Source organism: Anser cygnoides, chromosome 15 (genome assembly GCF_040182565.1).
Source record: "Anser cygnoides isolate HZ-2024a breed goose chromosome 15, Taihu_goose_T2T_genome, whole genome shotgun sequence".
Classification (NCBI taxonomy): Eukaryota; Metazoa; Chordata; class Aves; order Anseriformes; family Anatidae; genus Anser; species Anser cygnoides.
The window spans coordinates 3142177-3161252 of record NC_089887.1 but is presented as its reverse complement, the minus strand read 5'-3'; the positions used below and the strand labels follow the sequence as shown (position 1 = coordinate 3161252).

Sequence of the window (19076 nt, the reverse complement as noted above, 5' to 3'; positions counted from 1 at the left end):
ATTTCAGCCTCAGTGGTTTGCTAGAACGTGCGGGAGAAGGAGCACAGGCGAGCGTGACACACGCGGCGGGCTCGCCACGGGCCGAGGGGGAGAGCGGGCGCAGGGAGCCCGCGGGCTGGCAAAGCATCGCGCGGGGACCGGCACCACGGGGAGGGGATTTCCACAGCCACCCCGCATCCCCCTCCTGCCCCTCCGTTTGCAACGGGAAAACAACCCTAAAAATGCAGCGGTTTTAATGTTTTTTAGGGGGGGTGGGGGGGGGAGGTGTTTGCTTTATTGTTTCTTTATTCCTCTATTTTGCTTGGGATGGAGGGCCAATTAAATGAAATTACGCGCTGCAGTCTGGCACCCCGCGCCGGCTCGGAGCAATCAGGTGTAACGCAGCATGGCTGATGAGAGCCAATCAAGATGTATAAATGAGGTGTTGACATTCAAACAGCAGGTACCCGCGCCGCCGAGCGCCAGCCGCCCTTGCTGGCTGTCGGGACCGCGCGACGGAGCCAGGCGTGGGGCTGCGGCACGCAGCACGAGGGCCGCGGCCTGGCGGGGCACCCGGGCTCCTCTCTCCAGCTCCGGATCCTTTCTTACGAAGCAGGGCAGTGGGAGCAGGGGGCTGGGTGCCCGCAGACCCCCGTGCCCGGTGCCGCCACGTCCCCGCATCCCACCGGATCGTTGGCACCGCTCCTGGGGTCGCTTTGGGGAAACTGAGGCACGGAGCAGGATGGGGGCTCTCAGGTCGGCAGTGCACGCCTGGCTCTACGGGGAGAGCGAAAGGTTAGGGGTGCCGAGGGGATTTTGCGGGGTTGGTGGGGTTGGAGGACAGGAGGAGGGTTTTGGGGGCCACGGGGCTGCCGGTGCAGGACGCGGGGCGAGCGCGGGGCCGGTGCCGCTGCACCGAGCGGATCGAAGGCGCTCGGGGGCCGTCCGGGGAGGAGAAAGCAGCTCCGTGGCGATCAACCTCATCAGCATTTCCTGTCTCACGATGGAGAAATGGCATGTGGTGAGAGGCTCTAAAAATAGGCTCAGCAAACTTTTAACCGCATTTGCAGATGTTAAAGGTAAAACCGGAGCGAGCCGGCGAGAAAACACGCCCTGGCCGTGCCTCGGCGGCGTTCACCCAGGGCCATCCGGGGTGGGAAGCAGCCGCCCCCGGGGGGGGGGACAGCGGGGCCGAGCCGCCGTCTGGCCGCCCCGCTCCGCTCTGCGTCCCCGTTAGGCGCGCTGGGGAAGGCATTAGGAGCAGGAGCACGTAGAGGCAGGCTCTGTCTAACAGCGCTGCCGGCTGACCCTGATTTGTAGCAGGGCTGAGCGCGGAGGCTCGCTGTAGCGTTACAGCTCTTCCTGTGGTAATCGCCAGCACGCGGTCACACGCACGGCGCTGCCGGTGGCGCGGGGAGGGGATGGGGGAGCAAAGGAGAAGCGGCTGCGGCACGAGGGGTGAGGGTGCCGCTTGGAGGGGGCACGCCGGGACGCACGCTGCCGTGGCGCGAGCAGCGTGGGCACCGGTGCTGCTCGGCCTGTCCCCATCCCTGTGTCACCCCAGTGTCCCCGCGGAGTCATTTGGGGACAGCGGCCGGGAGTGCCAGCTCTGCTCCCAGCTGACGTTGGGGACCTTGCCGTGTGTTCACCAGGACAAGGTGACAAACGGCGGGGGGTGCCAACCTGCGCCCGTCGGCACGGTGGTGACGGCGAGGTCCCCGTGTGCCATCCCAGGGCCGCGGCCGTCTTCACGCGTTCGTCCCTGGGGACCTGCGCAGGGAAAAGCCCTGGGTGGAGACGCAAAGCCCGAGCATGGAGCCAGGCTCTGGCACTGCCGGCCGTGCCCGCGGCGGGCTGTCGAGGCGCGCTTTGCCCTGGCGAGATGGAGCCAGGAGCTCTGCCACCGCCCCGGCACTGCCGCGCTCGTGGGCACCGCTGTGCTTGGGAACCTGCTAGGTTGGCCTGGACCCTGGGAACGATGAGAGACCAGGAGGGAGAAACATGAAAGGGAAGAAAATGAGATTCCTCGGGTTACCTTAGTGACCCAGCTTCTGTGTCTCGCTGTCCGACATTGCCTCTCATTACCTGCCCTCCTGCCCGTAATTAGTGCATCGTCGTGGCTGGGCTTGGGGTGACGGATTGGGGGAGCCTTCACCAGCTTTTACCTGCAGCCCTGGAGGGGATAAACCGCCCGTCAGAGTTTTATTTGGCTTAAAAAATTAAAAACTGACCCTCAAGCAGGCACAAGCTAGGTGGCTGTCTCGCAGCCGGGGTGCCGGGGGCAGCGCTGGTCCCCAGGGGGCTCCGCTCGGTGCTCCTGCAGCAGCGGGGGGCAGGCGGCCAGGGCAGGGTCAGTTTTTTGGCAAAAGGCTTCACCTCACCGGGCGGAATAACAGCGGGGAGCGGGAGGGGGCCAGGGCAGGCAGACAAGGAAATCCGTTTTATCAGACGCCGCATATTTTATGAAAGCACATTTCAGCTCTTCAGCCTTGGAAAGCTTTTCATACCCTTTAATTTTCTAATAAAAAGGAATTACGTTTGCTGAAAAGCCAGTAACAAGATTCACTGTCATTGTCTTTTGTACAGACCATAATTCCTGTCTTGGGCGCCTGCCTGCAGCCCGGGTGTGTGGCCCGAGGTGTGGGCCCTGCGGGAGCTCCCCGGGGTGCTGGGGGCGAAGGGGCACATCCACGTGCCCAGCGTGCTCCGAGCTCGCACACGTGCCAGGCTTCATGCCGGCTGGACGGGAGCGGGGTTGGGTGCTCAGCACCGCTGGACATCGCCCATCTGCCCCAAACCCGCCGGCACCCCAACCTACAGCACCATTCCCCACCCTGGCAAAGCGTTTCGCGATGCTTGCACAGGATCAGGATTTGGGAAGGTGCCAGGGGATGGGTTCAGTGGGGAACGGTGCTCACTGCACCCCATACAGCAGCAGGACCCGCTGCTGCACCATCCTGATGGCCTCGCGCCGCCAGGCACTGCGGGTTCCCCGTCCCCATCAGGGAGGAGCGCAGCGGGTCCCGCGCCACCCCACGCACCGCATCTCCGATTCGGGGTTTTATTGCAGGTGATTTATGTTTTTCCCGATGGGGAAGCGTTGCGGCGCCGGCCGGCACTGATCCGTGCTTTGTGCGTGGGTAGGGAATCTGCGTGTGTAGGGAGGGGAACGTTCGTCACACGCTGCCTGCATCACACGGGCTGAGGCTGGAGCGGCGACCGCCCGGCACCCCGTGGGATCTCCACGGTGCCTCCGGCAGAGCCCAGGTGTGCAGGAGCCACCAGCTCCCATGCCCTGGCCCTGCGGGGACGTCCCTCCCCAGCACTGTTTGATGCAGGGGGGCCGTCCCCATCCCGTCCCCCACAGGTCCCCAAAACCTCAGAAGAGCCGGTGGCAGCCCAGGAGCTCTGCGGCGCGGCCTCGCTTCCTCCAGCTCCTCTTTTGGAGGCTGCAGCCTCTTGAACCAAGCAGCAAAATGGGGAATTTGTTGCTAAATTAGTACTTGAGAGCGGTGCAATGCCCAGGCTGGGAAAACGGATGGTTTCTGAGGGAGACTTTTTGAGGTCTTTGGGATGGATGGCCCAGGTCGCGTTTACGCAAAAGTCAGAGCAAGCAGATGTCTCTGCGGCCACCGAGGCCAGCAAACGAGCTTGCACGGAGGCTCAGCCCGGTGATCCTGGCGGTTCCCATCCTTCCCAGGCTGGGCGCCAGCCCTGCACCTCCCGCAGGCTTTTATCCCCCTTGCAGGGTGCAGGGCCCGGCGTGCAGCCCCCGGCGGCGCGGCGCGCCCAGGTGGGGAGGAGGCGGCGGGCAGCGTGCTGCGCCGGCCGGCCCCGCTCCGTCAATGCCCCATTCACAGCCACCATCAAAGGGCGTTTGTGCGGGGAGACGGGGGATTCATTACTCACTCCTCACCATTTGTTCGGCTGCTGCTCGGAAAGGAAAAGCAGAAAACGCTCGAGCCGGCCCTGTTGGGAGGCAGACGCGCTGCAGCGGGGCCGGGGATGGCACCGAGGGACACCAAGCCCCCAGCGCATCCGGCCACGCTGGCGGTGGTGGGAGCGCTCCGCGGGCTCTCTTGCTGCTCGATGCCCTCCCGGTGCTCTGACCGTGGCCGTGCCGGTGCCGTGCGAGCCCCCGGCGCGCTGCCACGTGGCGCTGGAGCCGCGATGGCGCTGCCGCCGGCGCTGCTGCTCCCTCCGCGATGCTCATTTGAAGTTCCAGCTCGCAGGCTGGGTTCGCGCAGGGGGGGATGCAGAACCAGCCCGCAAACAGAAATAAATATCTTTCGCTCCCCCCCCCCCCATCCGTTTCTCATTTCCATTCTTACTTCCCAGCTGGTTTTGAGGGGGGTTCGGGTTTTCAAAGCTTTCCGTAAACGTGTGTAACAATAGGAAGCGTTGCCTTTTAGCCTGCGGCCGGCACAGTTTTAAATGAGGTCCCAGGTAGTCATGGTTACCTCTCCTCTTCAGTAAGAGATGACTTTTATTTCCTGCCTTTTGTATTTGCACATCTCAGATATACATTCTCCCAAACCATAATTGGTATTCACAGATAGACGGGGCCGCGGGAGCACGCCACCGGGAGAGGGGACGAGCCAGATGGACACGGGCGGCAAGGTCTCCGAGTCCCCAGACGTCAGGAAATCTTCATTTCCCCTCGTTTTTCCTCCCCGGGAAGGGCAGGGGGGGCAGACCTACCTGCCTGCCTGATGCACCAGGGCTCATCCTGATCCCACCTCCCTCGCGCTATCCCACGTCGGGGGTGCTGCCCGGCACCGTTGGGTTCCTCCCATCCCCATCCACGGGGCTGCGGGGGTCCTGACCGTGCCGGGGGGCTCCGTCCCCCCCTCCTGCCCTTTTATTTTTGGGGTGGCGGGAGGGAACGCGGAGCTGCAGGAGCGTGCTCCAGCAGCGGGCACGGCGCGTGTGCGAGGGAGGGAGACGCGCTCGGCGGTGATTGATGAAAGATCATAGCCTCATTCCACAGGATCATTGCTCAGAGTGTGGGCAAAGCTGCGCGTCCCAGGGGGACCATCGCCGGGATGCGTGCGAGCCTGTGTTTCAGGGCAGAGGGGATGGAAAGCCACATATTTCATGCCTCTTTTTTTTTTTTTTTTTCCCTCCCCTTTCTCTCTAAAGCACCAGGAAAACAAAAAAACCCGAGCTGTCTAATCAGAGACAAGCAGATTCCACCCACTTCCTTGGAAAACTTGCATTTGCTAGGAAATCATCTAGCTGCATTTACAGCAAGCAGAGTGCCCCAGCGGTAGCTCGTGCCTTTCTGGCAGGATGATAACCAGTGCTGAACAATTACTGCGATGTAACGGTAGCAGCAGACATATTGGCTTTTCTCAGCCAGCAGGAAAGAATTTGCAAAACTAAGCAGGCGGCTGGAGCAGCTCGCGCTCGCAGCTCTGGGCGCGCGGTGCCGGGGATTCGCAGCTCACCATATTTGCTGGTGGCAGCATATCAGTGACTCGCACGCCGCATGCACCTGGGCTCCTATTTACATTTTTTGCAGGGGAAGGGCCCAGCTCTGCTCCCTGGAAAATGCCTCCGGTTGGCAGCTTCCCCGCTCCCCTCGCACGCACGCAGCCCTCCAGGTGTGCGCGCGCTCGGCCGGTGGGGAGAAGCTGTTTGCCTTCTTTTTTTTTTTTTTTTTTTTTTCTTCCCCTTTTCCTAATGAGAAAAATGTGTTCTTGTCAAGGAGGTTGTCCTTAAAAAATACAGGGCTGGGAAGAAAGGCGGCCGGCTCCGTGACATTTACCTCTGCGGGGCTGTGTTTGATGTGCAGCGCCCGGGAGCCTGCCCCGTGCCAGCCCGGCTTCCCGGAGCAGCGCGGGGAGAAGAAGGATGAGTGCCGGTGCTCCCAGCACAGAAACCACCGTGGGCACAGCCCCAAATTCCTCCTCGGGTCAAAGCTCATTTGCTGGCTTTGACTCCTGCCCAATTCCCCTCTCAGGTGGGGATGTGGGGGATCGCTGGAGCGACTCCCGTCGTGCAAGGGCTTTGATCCTTCCTGGGCAAAACTCTCCCCGGCTGCAGGTCGTGCGAGCACCCTTGGCTCCTGAGCGCAGGAGAGGTGGAGAAGTCACTTCTCCATCCTCACCGCAGGTTTTGGCCAGATTGGGTTTGGAGCTGGGGCCTGCTCACATTCCCCGCTTCTGCGTGCTCGCAGCAATCCCCTTCCCATCCGGAGCATTTCTACGAGCGGTGCTCCGAGGCGGAGAAGTGGCAGGGTTTGGGCGAGGATTCGCACCCTGCTCCGCGTGGGCAAGCCGGGGCTGGGGCCAAAGCCCCGGGGCAGCAGCGTGCCCGGCGGACCCGTGGCTGGAGCATCCCCAGCACCTCCGCGCGGGGCAAGGCCAGCCGGGCAGAGCCGTGCCCGGGCTGCGCTCACCGGCCCCGCTCGGGATGCAAACTGCACATCAGTTGCACCAGCAGCTGATGGAGACTCCAGTATATTAGCAGCATTAATTAAGTTACAAAAATTATGCATGTTATCAGTTATGAGACGACCTTTCATAAACTCAGTTATTAAAGCAATAAAGCATGACCCGCTGGTCCTAACCAGTTTAATGGCTGGCTAAGAGTGCGGTTTTTCACATAATACTTTTAGCAGGTCATTAGCTGAGCAATAAGATAACATGGAGAGCCTAAGTGATGCGCTTGAGCAGCAGCAGAGATGGACACGCGCTCGATGGGGGGGGACGGGGGCTGGGGTCACCCGTCCTCCCGCGCCGCTTGCCAGGCGGGACCGGTGCCGATGCGCTCGGAGGCTGCGGTTTGTGCTTGGGGAGGGCGACCCACGGCTGCTGCCGGGGCTGTGCAGTGCCAAAATCCCGGCATCGTGGCCAAACCCATCCCTGGGGCTGCTCTGGGGCGGTTACGGGGTGGTGTTGGTCCTTTTGGAGCCCCGATATTGCTGCCGAAGTACTCCGTGTCAAAGGGACATTGGGCATCACGATGTGGCCACCCCAGAGCTCCTGGCTGTGGCTGCTGGATGATAAGAGACCCTTAGGGTTAGGATGGGTGGTGGAGCCTGGTTTCCCCTGATCTTATTTGATGAATGGTGCTGGTCTCACTGGGCTGAAATCCCCCCTTTTGGGGATGCCCAGCATGGTCCCTGTGTCCCCGCCGTGGCACTGCAGCACCCGCTGGAGACACGCCACGTGTCCAGGGCCACCAGGAGACAGCCACCGAGCCCAGGCCACCAGGTCCTGCCCCCTCCACGTGCCGTCGCTGTCACCGAGCGCGTCCTGGCCGGGTGCGGTGCCCGTCCTACCCGCAGCCACAGCACGGCACCTGGAGAGCCGCTGCGCACCGCCAGCCCCCCCAGCGCCCCCAGAGCGCCTTTCCCTGTCCCCATCAGACGTTTCCAAGCACTGACCCTCTCCATAAACAAAGGAGAGGGAGAGGGAGGGTGGCTGGCATGTTAATATACTCTCCCCCCCTCTTTTCCTCCCTTCATCCCTCTGGGAAAGGCCTTTGCAGATATAAGCAAACCTTGATTAAAAGCTGCCTGACAGGCAACGGCAGCAGCAAGCAGCAGGCAAGGAAGCTCTCCAAGTCCAAAGGGAGCTGCTTCTGCTGCTGCCGCTGCTGCCTCCATTCTCAGATGTCCCTGATCCTTTAATCAATCACAGCCGCGGAAGAGAAGAGCAAACACACATGCTGAGGCAGAGGTATGTGCATGCATTCATTCCAGCCGGAGCCCAGGCACCAGGGCGGACGCACGCGTTTGGCTGCGGGCGCGGGGCCGATCCCACGCAAGGAGCTGGCCCCGGCTCCCCCAGGGCCACCAGGGCCGTGCCCCCGTCCCCGATGGCCACGTGGGACCCGGTCAGGGGCACGCTGTGAGCGGGACGGGCACCGGGGTGGCTGCAGTGCCCAAGACATCTCCCAGGAGGGGATGCTCCCCGGTCCTGAGCAGCAAGCAGGGGGGCTGAGCGAGGGGAACACGATGGGTTTTGGGGAGCTGCAGGGACGGGGACGGCTGCAGGACACGGATCGGCCCCGTGCTGCCCGTCGCACCTCGCCGCCCGGTACCCAAATCCATCCGTCCTTCGACGGTCGGGCACGTGGTGGCCGGGGACGGGGGTCCCTTCGCCTCCAGCCCCGCGGCCTCGTCCCCCGGCACCACCTCGAGGAGAAAAACACCTCCCGGCAGGATTCGTCACCGTTCCCCCACCGCGGCTGCGGGCTTTGCTCCTCGGCACGGCTCGAGACGGGGGCGGAGGGAGGGGAAAACGCGTCGCTTCGATCAAACCCAGCCGAAGCCGCTCTCCTCCGCCGCGCGTCCCCGGCCGAGGCTGCGCGGCGGCGGCGGGGGCTCTGCCGCCAGGGGTAGGCAGGGACTGCGATTTCCTTGGTTATTTTTGCCGGTGCTTATTTTTAGCGCCGCGGCTTAATACCTTGTGACAGTGCCCTGGGACGCTCCGCGCCTCCCCTCCAGCGAGGAGGTGGCCGGGGCAGAGCCGCAAACGAGTCGCGGCCACGCGGGGGCTAACGAGGCACCGTCCCCTAACGGGGGTCCCGGGGGCTGGGGGGGTGCCAGGGCTGGATCCGTGCACTGAATTTCTTGGGGCTCGGCAGGGAAGGACTCACAGCGGCCCCTGTGAAGCTCCCTGGCAGGAATCTGGGTTTTTTTTTTAAGGCCTTTTCTGCTTTTTAAAAATATCATCGTGGTAGTGACTGGCCCCAGCTGCTCCCCAGGGGCTGCTTGCGAAGCAGGGCTGGGGGTGTTGGTATTTTCGGTGCTTTGGGCAGGGACCACGCGGGCGCCAGGGGATGCTGGAGCGGCACTGGCCTGAAACTCCCCTCCTGGAGCTGGCGACGCTGCCTTTCGGGATGGGTCGGGCAGTTCTTCCATGTGCTGGGCTTTGGGTTACCGCCCTCATTGAGACCCGCGAGGGTTTCTTCCTGGCAAAGCAGGGGCAGGCAGGAGAGGCGCGGGGATGCGAGACCGGGCAGGGAGCCAGGGGCAGCACCACGCTGCAGTGCCAAGAAACCGCTGGGAACCCCCAAAACCTGTCCCTGGCAGGGGGAGCGGGGCAGGCCGAGCCCTCCCAGCCCAGCCAGGGGGTCACCGGGACCCCGGCTGGGTTCTGGCTGCGGTCGTGGCAGGCGTCTGCTCGCGGCTCAAGCCCATTAGTAACGGATCTTTGTGGAATATCCCCCTCATTAAGGCGAGCTACCCTACGTGTCAAAGGAGCTTTATAAAGAAATTATACTCCGCTCCTTACAGGCTGTGCATATGTAAATGGCGCGATACACAATCCCTAATTGAGACATCATGGGGCCGCTCAGCCCCGGGACCCGTGGGAATCCCAAACCTTGCGGGGAAGCCGCAGCGGGGGCAGCGGGGGGCTCGGGGGGCACCGGGGGACGCGTCCCTGCCACCCCCGTGTCCGGCAGCCCCGTGTCCGTGCGGGGAGCGGGGTGGGAGCCACGGAGATTTTTTAGGGCATGGGAAATGTCCGGGGCGTCGGGGTGAGGGGACGGGGTTTCTGCCCTCCCTGCCGGCTGTAGGGATGGGACGCGGGGAGTGCCAGCGAGTCCCCGAGCTTTCAATCAACGCCGGCTCACGCCAGACGGCTGCACAATCGGCCGTCTCGCTAATGGCAGCGTCCCCAAGCGTGGCTCCCAGCGGCCGAGGCTGCCAGGAGGTTTTCATCCTGCTTTAGCTCAGCAGCGGGACGGAGCGGGGACGGCCGCGGGGCCCCAGCTCGCCTCCTGCTCCCCATGGCCACGGTCGAGCCAGGACGGTGCCACAGCTGGGGGATGGCAGCGGTGCCACCGACGCACGGCTCTGCTCCTGCCGGCAGTGCCAGGGCACGAAGCTCGGCCACGCGGAGCCACGTCACAGCGCCTGTGGATCCTCCGAGTCCTCCGCACTGCTCCGTGTCTCACCTTGGGGAGAACCCCGCGTATCCTCCCCGATTTCATCGGGACTTTGCCACGTTATCTGCCCGGTGGAGGTCCCGGGCGCTCACTTTCTCCTGCTTATTCTTTTTTACGTGAAGCCTCGCTGTACCTTCGGGGATTGAATCTGCCAAGTAACATTCAGTTTTTCAAGCCTGGGTCGGGGTGCTCCGGGATTCGGGAGAAGCTGGAGCAAGGCGCTGGAAAGCTGTGAGCCTCAGCGTCCCGGTGTTGGATGGCCTTGGAGCTCATCGCAGGACACCGAGGGACACCGAGGGACCACCGACACCGAGGGACACCAAGGGACACCGAGGGTCACCAGAGGACACGGAGGGACACCGAGGGACACCAAGGGACACCAAGGGACACCGAGGGTCACCAGACATGGACACGAGGGTCACCAAGGGACACCGAGGGACACCAAGGGACACCGAGGGTCACCAGAGGACATGGAGGGACACCGAGGGTCACCAAGGGACACCAAGGGACACCAAGGGACACCGAGGGTCACCAGAGGACACGGAGGGACACTGAGGGTCACCAAGGGACACCGAGGGACACCAAGGGCCATGCAATCCCATGCACAGTGCTGGCACCTGTGCTTGCCTCTCCTTTCCAGGAAGGAGAGCGTAGGCCTGCTCCGGACACCCCCCTTTGGACATTTCAGTGCCTTTTTCTCCAGCAGAGCCCCTCCAGCATCCCCCCACCCAAAGACCTCAGCAGGACCCGGGGCATCGGCGTGTCCTCCCGCAAACACGGCGGCGGTGCGGAGGGGAAAGAAGCCCCTTAATGTGTTTTTTTTTGGCACCGCATTCCTAATCAGCACGACCCACCGGCACGCCGCCGCGGGCGCGCGGCTCGCTGCTATTTACGGCGACTACTTGAGATACACCTGCGAGAGGGAAGAGCAGCGCCAGCAAGTCAATAACCCAGCAGCCCTCCAGAAGGAGAACGCCCGCGGGGGCGCGCCTGCGGAATGAGGAGAGATGCGGAGGTTTGAGGGAAGGGGGAAAAAAAAAAAAAGAGGAAAAGAAACGCAATCCGGGGGCTGCGGGGGTCGGTCCCAGTTGCGCCCCGCTTTCCCATGGGGATGCTGCCTGTGATTCGGGGGGGGGAACCCTATGGAAAGCCGTGTTGGGGGTCTCACCCATGGCCCCGTGTGGGCAGAGGAGGCTGCCCCGGCCATCTCCCCACTCGCCGTGTTTACCACACGCCGCCGTTCGGCTCCTGCCTTTTTCCCCCCAACCCCCCCCCCGCTCTTTCCCCTCCTTTTCTGAAACATTATAAATCAAACGGCTTAAAATGTAAAGCATCAAAAATTCTAAAACCTTCATCTATTATTAACTGTGACAGTAAATTCCACCTCTGAATGTTTCGCATAGCAACTGTTACCAGGACTCTGCAGCCGAAGCTGATGTTCCAGCAACTTTCCATCGCGCCGCCTGCTCCAGCAGCGCGGGGGGACGCCGGGGCAGGGCCAGCCGGGCACCGGGCTGGGAAACCGGTGGAGAAATTCATCCCGGGTCTGGCAGACTCGTGGAGGAGCTTGGCGTGTGTATTTCGGGGTGTAGGAGCTGTCGGAGGGGATTTGGGCACGGCATGGGGTGGGAATGGGACCTTGGTGCGCCGCATCCTGGGGGCTGCACGGGTCCCGTCGCTGCGTCCCCGCTCTGATGCGGGCACAGAAATCCCCGAAGCGCATTATTTTCACCAGGTCCATGCCAGCACGTTGCAGAGCACTGTAAATAATGCAGGATGGGGTGGCGGAGTTAAAACACGCGGACAAAGGGCTGTTCTCGTGCCGGAGGCCGTTTGCTTCTTATCGCCGCGCTGCTGCCGGCGGCTTTGCCCTTTGGGTGGTGCTTCCCCTGCCCAGGCTGTGCCGCGGGGCTGCCTGCTCCCTGCGGCCATCGGCAGGGCTTTCCTGGGGCGTGTGGCTATGGCACGGCACGGCATGGCATGGCACGGCATGGCACGGCACGGCATGGCATGGCATGGCACTGCACGACATGGCATGGCACGGCACGGCACGGCATGGCATGGCATGGCACAACATGGCATAGCACAGCGTGGTGCGACGTGGCACGGAACGGCACGACATGGCACGGCATGGCATGGGACAGCACGGCATGGAACAGCGTGGCATGGAACAGCGTGGCATGGCACAAGGTGTCACGGCACCCCACGGCACGGCACACCAACCCACCGCACCACCAGGACCAGGGCCGACCACAGCCCTTCACCTGCCCTTGCGGCATCGCCCCGCTCTTTGTTCTGCCTCCCCCCGAGGGTCCCACCTCCGGCATCGCCACGGGGAGGGTCTCAGGCCCCCCGGCACCCCCGGGGAAAGCCCCGACGAGGCCGTGCCCCGTGCCCGGGCGCGGGTTTCCCCGGCTCGCCGCCTCCTCCTCCTCGGCTGCGCCGCGTTTCCACGAATCCCCCCGGCTGCCTCCGCGCCGCCGTGATTTATTCATTCATAAGGAGGGCAGCGCTGGCGGTGCGCGCGGCTCCGCCGCCTCCCCCCTGCCTCCCCGGGGACAGGCAGCAATTTTCCTGCTCTGAAGAAGCTTGTGAAGGTTTGAGTGAATCTGGGAAGCAAATCTAATTGGCAACCTAGTAATTCCTCGGGGGGACATGTACTTTGGTCATATCTAAGTACATTCCAGCCAGTGTTTAAGACACACTGAATCCAAACTTGGACAGTAAAATACCAGCAGCTCTAAGCTCCTTATCTATTTCAGGCAGATTAACTCCTTAATCATCCCTTTTGGAAGTTCCCTGCCCCAAATTCCTCTCCCCTCCCCCTTCCACCCCCCCCCCTCTTTTTTTTTTTTTTCAGCAGGAACAAAAGGAACAGGCAGATTTTGCAGGGTGCTAAAGGTTAGGATCTCGCCCGAGATGATTGACAGAGTCAATAATAGGGAAATAGAAGAAGGCCCTTTGAAATCTGCTTTCCTGGTTAACCTGCCTGCGTATTTGTCTTCGGGATTTGGAGACGGGGAATGTATAATACCGAAATAATTTATCACGCGACATCAAACGTCGATTTATTCTTTTTTTTTTTTTTTTCTCCCCTTTTTCTCTCTTTTTTTGTCCCCTGGGTCCCCGCTCAGCGCCCTGTAGAAGGGGGTGAAGCCAACGGGGCCACCCCCTTGGCAGCCTGGGGGGACCCTGGGCAGGACCACGGGGTCGCCGGCTCCTTCTGCCCCTTCTCCCCCCTCCCTGACAAGGCGAAAGGCGGCGGGGCTGGGCACGGGGGGGACGCAGCCGGCGCTGCTCCCTGTCGCTCAGGGGGGTGTCAGGGCATCGCGCTCCATTTCCGAGCTGTCTTTTGCCCGCGGGAGATGGCTCGCAGGGCGCAGCCTGGCAGCGGCGCATCCGAACCCGGCTCCGGCGGGCAGACGGTGCTGGGACCCCCGTGCCACCGGTGCTGGGGGGCCGGGGTGGGAGCAGGGCCACCGAGAGCCACCGGGGCCGGGCCGCAGCAGGAGGTGGCCGGATCCTGCACTCACCGAGCGAGAGCGGGGATTTCAGCCCGTGGCCTTGTAGTAATAATAGGGAAGGGGGTTTCAGCAGGGCCAGGCGGCGGCTAAAATTGATTGAAATAAGGCGGAAAGGACACAGAGGGGAAATGGAGAGCGTTCAGAGGTAAATCCATTTATGCCCAAAGGGCGATGGTATAACAGCGAGCAATAAATACGCTCGGGGGTGGCCTGCTCTCCTGCTGGAGCCGGGCGGGGAGGATTTAATAGCGCGCTTCTGAACGACGGACGTGAGTCCTCCCGCCTGCCTGCCGGCACAAGGGGGTGCCGGGACCCGTGGGTGCGTGTCTGGCGCAAGGGGACGGGTGCTGGGGTCCGGCCTCTGCCCATCGTGCTGCAGCCCAGCACCTTCTGGCTTTGCAGAAGGTTTTTCCCGGAGCACGCCATGGCCAAGGGCAGAGCCTGACCCATTCAAGGTGGACGGGGCTGGGAGAGTTCGCTGTGCCTTGGGGTGGCCGTGGTGGACATCCACGGTCCCCCGGATGGAGGCACACCTTGGCACCGAGGTCCGGGCTCCCTTTCACGGGGCTGGGGCACGAGCCCACTCCGTCCCCATGCTCCTGGTGCCAGTGGCGTGTTGTAGGGTCAGCCCCTTGGTACCTGTGCACGTGGCGCTGTGCAAACACCGCGCACAAACCCGGCGCACAGCAGCGATGGGGAAACTGAGGCGCGGCTGCTGAGGGGTCCCTGGGCTCCTGCACAGGGTCTGGGCAAGCTCTGAGCTGGTTTTGTCCAGGCTGGAGGCCTCGGGGGGCACCGGTGAACCGGGACAGCGTGGGGACCACTGCCCATCGCCGTCCTGCATCCCCGCTGCGTTCACATCCTCGTGCATCTGCCAGCGACACCCCGAGCACGTGCCCACCGGGGGTCTCACCCTGCAGCGATGAACCAGGGTGCAGCAGGGTTACCCCCACTTCACAACATCCCCCCCCCCTGCTCCGGGGGGGGGTCTCTGGGTGCTGGCATCTGCTTTCCTCCCGCCCAGGCCCCGCTAACGAGCCAGCACCTCGTTTGTATGGTTCTGTCGGGACAGCCTGTCCGACGGCCGCGCCAACGAGCGAGCGTTTCGGCGCTGTCTCCGCAGGGGTCTCGCGCCGTCAGGAGGGCCCCGCCGCCTGGCACGGAGCTGGTTTTGCTCCTGCCTTGGGGGGGGAAACTGAGGCACGGGGCAGGGCTGGGGCTCGGCCTGGGTGTCTGTCCCCCAGGCGGGGCGAGGTTGCACCTTCCGGATGGGTTTTGGGGTCTTGTGGTTACTGAAAGCTGGGGGCTGCTCCAGGGGTGAACGTGGCTGTCCCCCCCCCAAAAAAATCTGGGCAATAGGGTCAGTTCAAGGGTCACCAGTGAATAGGGTCACCAAAACAAACGGTGTGGGAGGGGGGACAGCACCCGTGACAGAGGGGAGACCAGGCAGAAGCGGTCCGCCTGGGGGGGCAAGGGTGCGCCGTGCGGTTTGGTGTTGGTGGCCCTACAAATTACGAGGCCGGTTAATTATTGTTGGGATCAAAGTGAGCCAGCCCGGTAGCGGGCTGGAAGGAAGGAAGGGAGGGAGGAAGGAAGGGAGGGAGGAAGGGAGGGAGGGAGGAAGGAAGATCCCGACCATCAGGCGGAAAATGAGTGAAGAAGAAAAGCAGAAGCGTGCCGGACGCCGGGACACGCCGCCGCCAGCCCACGCGGGTCATTTGTTTGGGGGCTGGAGGGTTGCCGAAGGTCACCGCGCCGGTGGGCGACCTCTCCTGCCGTATGTCCCCCCCCCCACAAGGGCTGTGCAGGGAACGGGGGGGGCCACGCTGGGTCTACAACCCCCGGCCCGGCTCCTTTTGGCCGTCCTTGCTTTTGTCTGCCCGCGGCGGGTGCTCCGGGCAGGTCTGCAGCGAGATTTAGGTGCGGAGGCTGGGCGAGCCGAGTCCCTCTTTAACCTCGGTCATATTTCCTGCGCGGCGATCGACTTGTTTGCCTCTCTCCCGTGAGCGCCTCAAGGTTGATGTCAATCCAGTTGTTGGGGGAAGCGATAAACACGCGGCCGCCCGGCTATGAATTCTGCTCCGGAGCGCGCTCGCGTGCTGGAGGGAGGCTTTGCCCAGGGAAGCTCAGGTTGAGCAGCTGCTGTGCAGCGTGGCTCCCGGCTGCTTGTATTTTTATTTTATTTTATTATTATTTTTTTTTTAAATCCCCTTCTTTCCCCAAAAACCTTCCTTGCCAGCTGGCGTTTCGCAGAGGCAAGAAGAGACACGGCGACTCGCTCTGGGTTTCCGAGCCTCCCTCCGGCCACAAGGATAAAACCCCATGGAAAAAAAATAATAATAATAATAATAAAATAAATACAAATAAAGGAAAAGGGACAGGAAGAGGGGATGGAGGAAGGTGGGGGCAGGGGCCGAGCCGGATTTCCAGGCGAGGGGTTGAGGCTGGGGAGGCCGCGGGCTTCCCCTGGCAGGCGGTGGAGGAGCGGAGGCCAGCAGAAACGTTGAGTCATGAGCGCGCCTCGCAGGCGATGTTTTCCCGAGCAAAATTCCTCGCTGGGGAGGAGCAGAGCAAAAGGAGGGGGGGGGGGGGGGGGAACGGGACTGGAGAGGATCGAGGCCTTCGTGCCCCAAATGGGGCACTGCGCGGTGGCGAAGGCTCTGCCCCACCGCCGTGGGGATTCCCTGGGTGGCCCCCACCTCTCCAAACCAACCCCCCTCCAAAAAAAATAAAAAAATTAAAATTAAAATTAAAAAAAGGGACCTGCCTAGGGAATTCCCCAGCAGCCGGATGGGAGGAGCAGCTGGTCTGGGGGGGGCTGCGCACCCCATCCCTCCTCCTGGCTGCCCGCATCCGCCCACCCCCGCGCACTGGGCGGCGCAGCCCCAGCTCCATTTATCATCATCTGCGGGCAAGCGGAGTGTGCAGGGAGCAGCTGCTGCGCTCGGCTGCGCGCCGGGGGGGCCGCCGCGATGGGGGGGCTGGGGGGGGGAAAGGGGGCCGGGGTCTGCCCTCTGCATCCCCCCCCCCGCAGGCACCCCGGTTTGTGGGGTGCGTTGGAGAGGGGGGCGTTGGGGAAGGGGTGTGATGGGGGGGTGGTGGTGGAGGGGGTTAGAAAGGGGGGGTGTTGGAGAGGGTTAAAAAGGGGGGGGGTTGGAGAGGGGGTGCATTAATGGGGAGCGCTGGAGAGGGGGTGCGTTGAAAGGGGGCGCTGAGAGGGGGTGCGTTAATGGGGGGCATTGGAAATGGGGTGCGTTGAAAGGGGGCGCTGAGAGGAGGTGCATTAATGGGGGCATTGGAATTGGGGTGTGTTGAAGGGGGGTGCTGAGGGGAGGTGCATTAATGGGGGGCATTGAAAATGGGGTTCATGGAAGGGGGGCACTGAGGGGAGGTGCATTAATGGGGGGCACTGGAGAGGGGGGGCATTAATGGGGGACACTGGAGAGAGGGGGCGTTATTGGGGTGCGCTGGGCACAAGGTGCGTTGTAGGGTTGCGTTTGGGAGGGTGCATAAAGGGGTGCAGTGCAAAAAGGGTGCGTGGAGGGGTACAGTGGGGAGGGCGCCTTAATGGGAAGCGTTGCAGAGGGGGGCGTGTTAATGGGGTGCGTGGGAATGAGGGTGCCGTAAGGGGTGCGTTGGGCAGAGAATTAACGGGGTGCACCGGAGAGGCTGCAGTGAAGCGGGGTGCACCCAAAAGGGGGGCCCGACCCCGGCGTGATGGGCGCCATCCCCTTGTGCTGTGGGGGCACCATTTGGGGCAAAGGGGGGGGGGGGGGGGTGAAGCACGCAGGCAGCCCCCAAAAGGCCTGGACGCTTTGATCCTGCCCCCAGGGAAACCCCAGGGATCCCTCCTGTCCCTCTGGCCCTTGCGTTCCCCGGGGGGTGTCCGTCTGTCCCCCCAGCTCCTCGGGGCCGTTTCTCGGGGCTGCTACACACACACGTCCCCGATCCCACTGCCGGCTGCCCCCCCCCCCCCTTCCCTCTCTCCCCTTTTCTCTCCTCCCTTAATAATAAAATTATACGAAGCAGTTTGCGGTGTGGCAGCCTGCCAGAAAGTGTTTCTTTAAACTCCACCAGCTCGCAATTAAGCAAATCCGGGGCTGACACTCCTTGATAGGCGCTTTTCTCCCCCGAGAGCTGCGGAGGGGGCCGGGGTTGGGACCGAGGGGAAGGGGGGGGGGGCAGAGACCGCTGCCCCCTCCCCAGCAGGGCTGAGCCCCCCCCCAACCCAGTTCCAGGGCTGGTTGGGAGGTGGGGGGGGGGGTCTGGTGCATGGCAGGGGGGCTTCGCGGCGGGGATTTGGGAGGAGGGAGCGGGGAGGGCCGCGGAGCTGAGGGGGGGTCCGCGGTGCCGGCGCTGGTGCTGGTGCCGAGCGTCGCCCTGCGAGAGCGCGCCGCTATTTTTAGTCGGCGCGTCCTTGGCGGTGGCGCATCGGAAAAGCCCGAGGAACAACGGCCTGCCCGGGGAGCACGGCCCCAGCCCCGCGCTGGATGAGGCCCTGCGGGGAGAGCGGCAGCTGGGAAGTGGGGCTGGGGGCGAAATGGGGGCCCCCCGGGCGAGCTTACCCAGCTCCCGGGCTGCCTTCCGAGGGCTCCGGATCCGGCCCTTTGCGGTGCTGCGTCGCTGCCTTTTCCCTGCCAGCCATCGGGGAGAGGGGAGGAAAGGAGAAGGAAGGAGAGGAAGGAGGGAAGGGGGAGGAAAATCGAGCCAAGCCCAGGCAACGCATCGCAAAGCCGAGCGGGAGGCAGGCTGTGAGCAGCGGAGCGGGTGGGCACCTGCAGCGGCCAGGGGGATGGGGGGGGGGCACGGCGCTGTGCCCTGCTCCTGGCACCGTGTCAGCCCCGTGCCCTGCAGCATCAGCCCCGGGCACCAGCGCGTGGCCCCAGGTCACGCACCAGCCCCGGGAGGTCCCACGGGTCCTGCGTGTCCCCAGAGGGTGACACCAGGGCTGTGCTGGGAGCTGTGGGGCCGTGCGGGCTGTCCATGGGGGCCACTTCTCCCCGGGGACCGAGGGGACGGGATGCTCCAGGGTGGCCGTAGCCTGACGTGAGCACGGCTCCTTGCGTGGCAGGACAGGGTCTTGCTGGCTCTGGGCACCGTCGTGTCCCCATGTCCCCGTCTCCTCCGGCGGATGGAGCCCCTCCTGGGGTCACCCTTTGGGCACCCACGGAGCCCCACGTGGAGCCGTGGTGGCTTTGTGGGGCCGCTGAGCGCAGGTGCTGGGCCACAGCCATGCCCCCACGGCCCCGTCGTGTCGATTCCCATCCCAGGGCTGGGAGCCGGGCTGGAAACTTCCTCGGGGGCTGGCCGAGCACGTCCGCCGGGGCTGTGGTGGGGGGGGGGGCGCGTGCACGCAGCCCCAGGGACGCGGCCGCTTCCTCCTCCCCCTCCTGGAAAGGGACTTAACCTTGCTGCTGTCGACAGCTTGATTTGATGCCATTAAAGCGTTTGCTCGGAAACAGCCTACATCAGGAGGCAACATCTGTTAGGTCCCTCCGCCAGCAGAGCTGCGGCACAGCCCAGGGCAGAGCTGGCCGCCGGCTCCTCGGATGGGGCTGGGTGCTGCTGGCAGAGAGCGTGTGTGGTCCCCCCCCGCCCCACGGCCCCAGCTCCCGGCTCAGCACCTTGCTCGGAGCACGCTTTCAGCTCATCTCGGATGGGGAATCA

At 63.5% G+C, this 19076-nt stretch overlaps 1 protein-coding gene and 2 long non-coding RNA genes across 6 annotated transcripts in view; 1 reads left to right on the top strand and 2 right to left on the bottom strand.

The window, feature by feature from the left end:
• Nucleotides 1-19076, top strand: part of RAI1 (retinoic acid induced 1) — a 73390-nt gene that overhangs the window by 42502 nt on the left and 11812 nt on the right. The window lies entirely within an intron of this gene.
• On the bottom strand, nt 257-18088 carry LOC125183295 (uncharacterized). Its single transcript, XR_010825110.1, has 3 exons — nt 17975-18088; nt 1663-2152; nt 257-972 (listed from the first exon to the last, which is right to left on the bottom strand). It is a non-coding gene; the product is annotated as an uncharacterized lncRNA (long non-coding RNA).
• Nucleotides 6544-8311, bottom strand: LOC136786442 (uncharacterized). Its single transcript, XR_010825111.1, has 2 exons — nt 8017-8311; nt 6544-6981 (listed from the first exon to the last, which is right to left on the bottom strand). It is a non-coding gene; the product is annotated as an uncharacterized lncRNA (long non-coding RNA).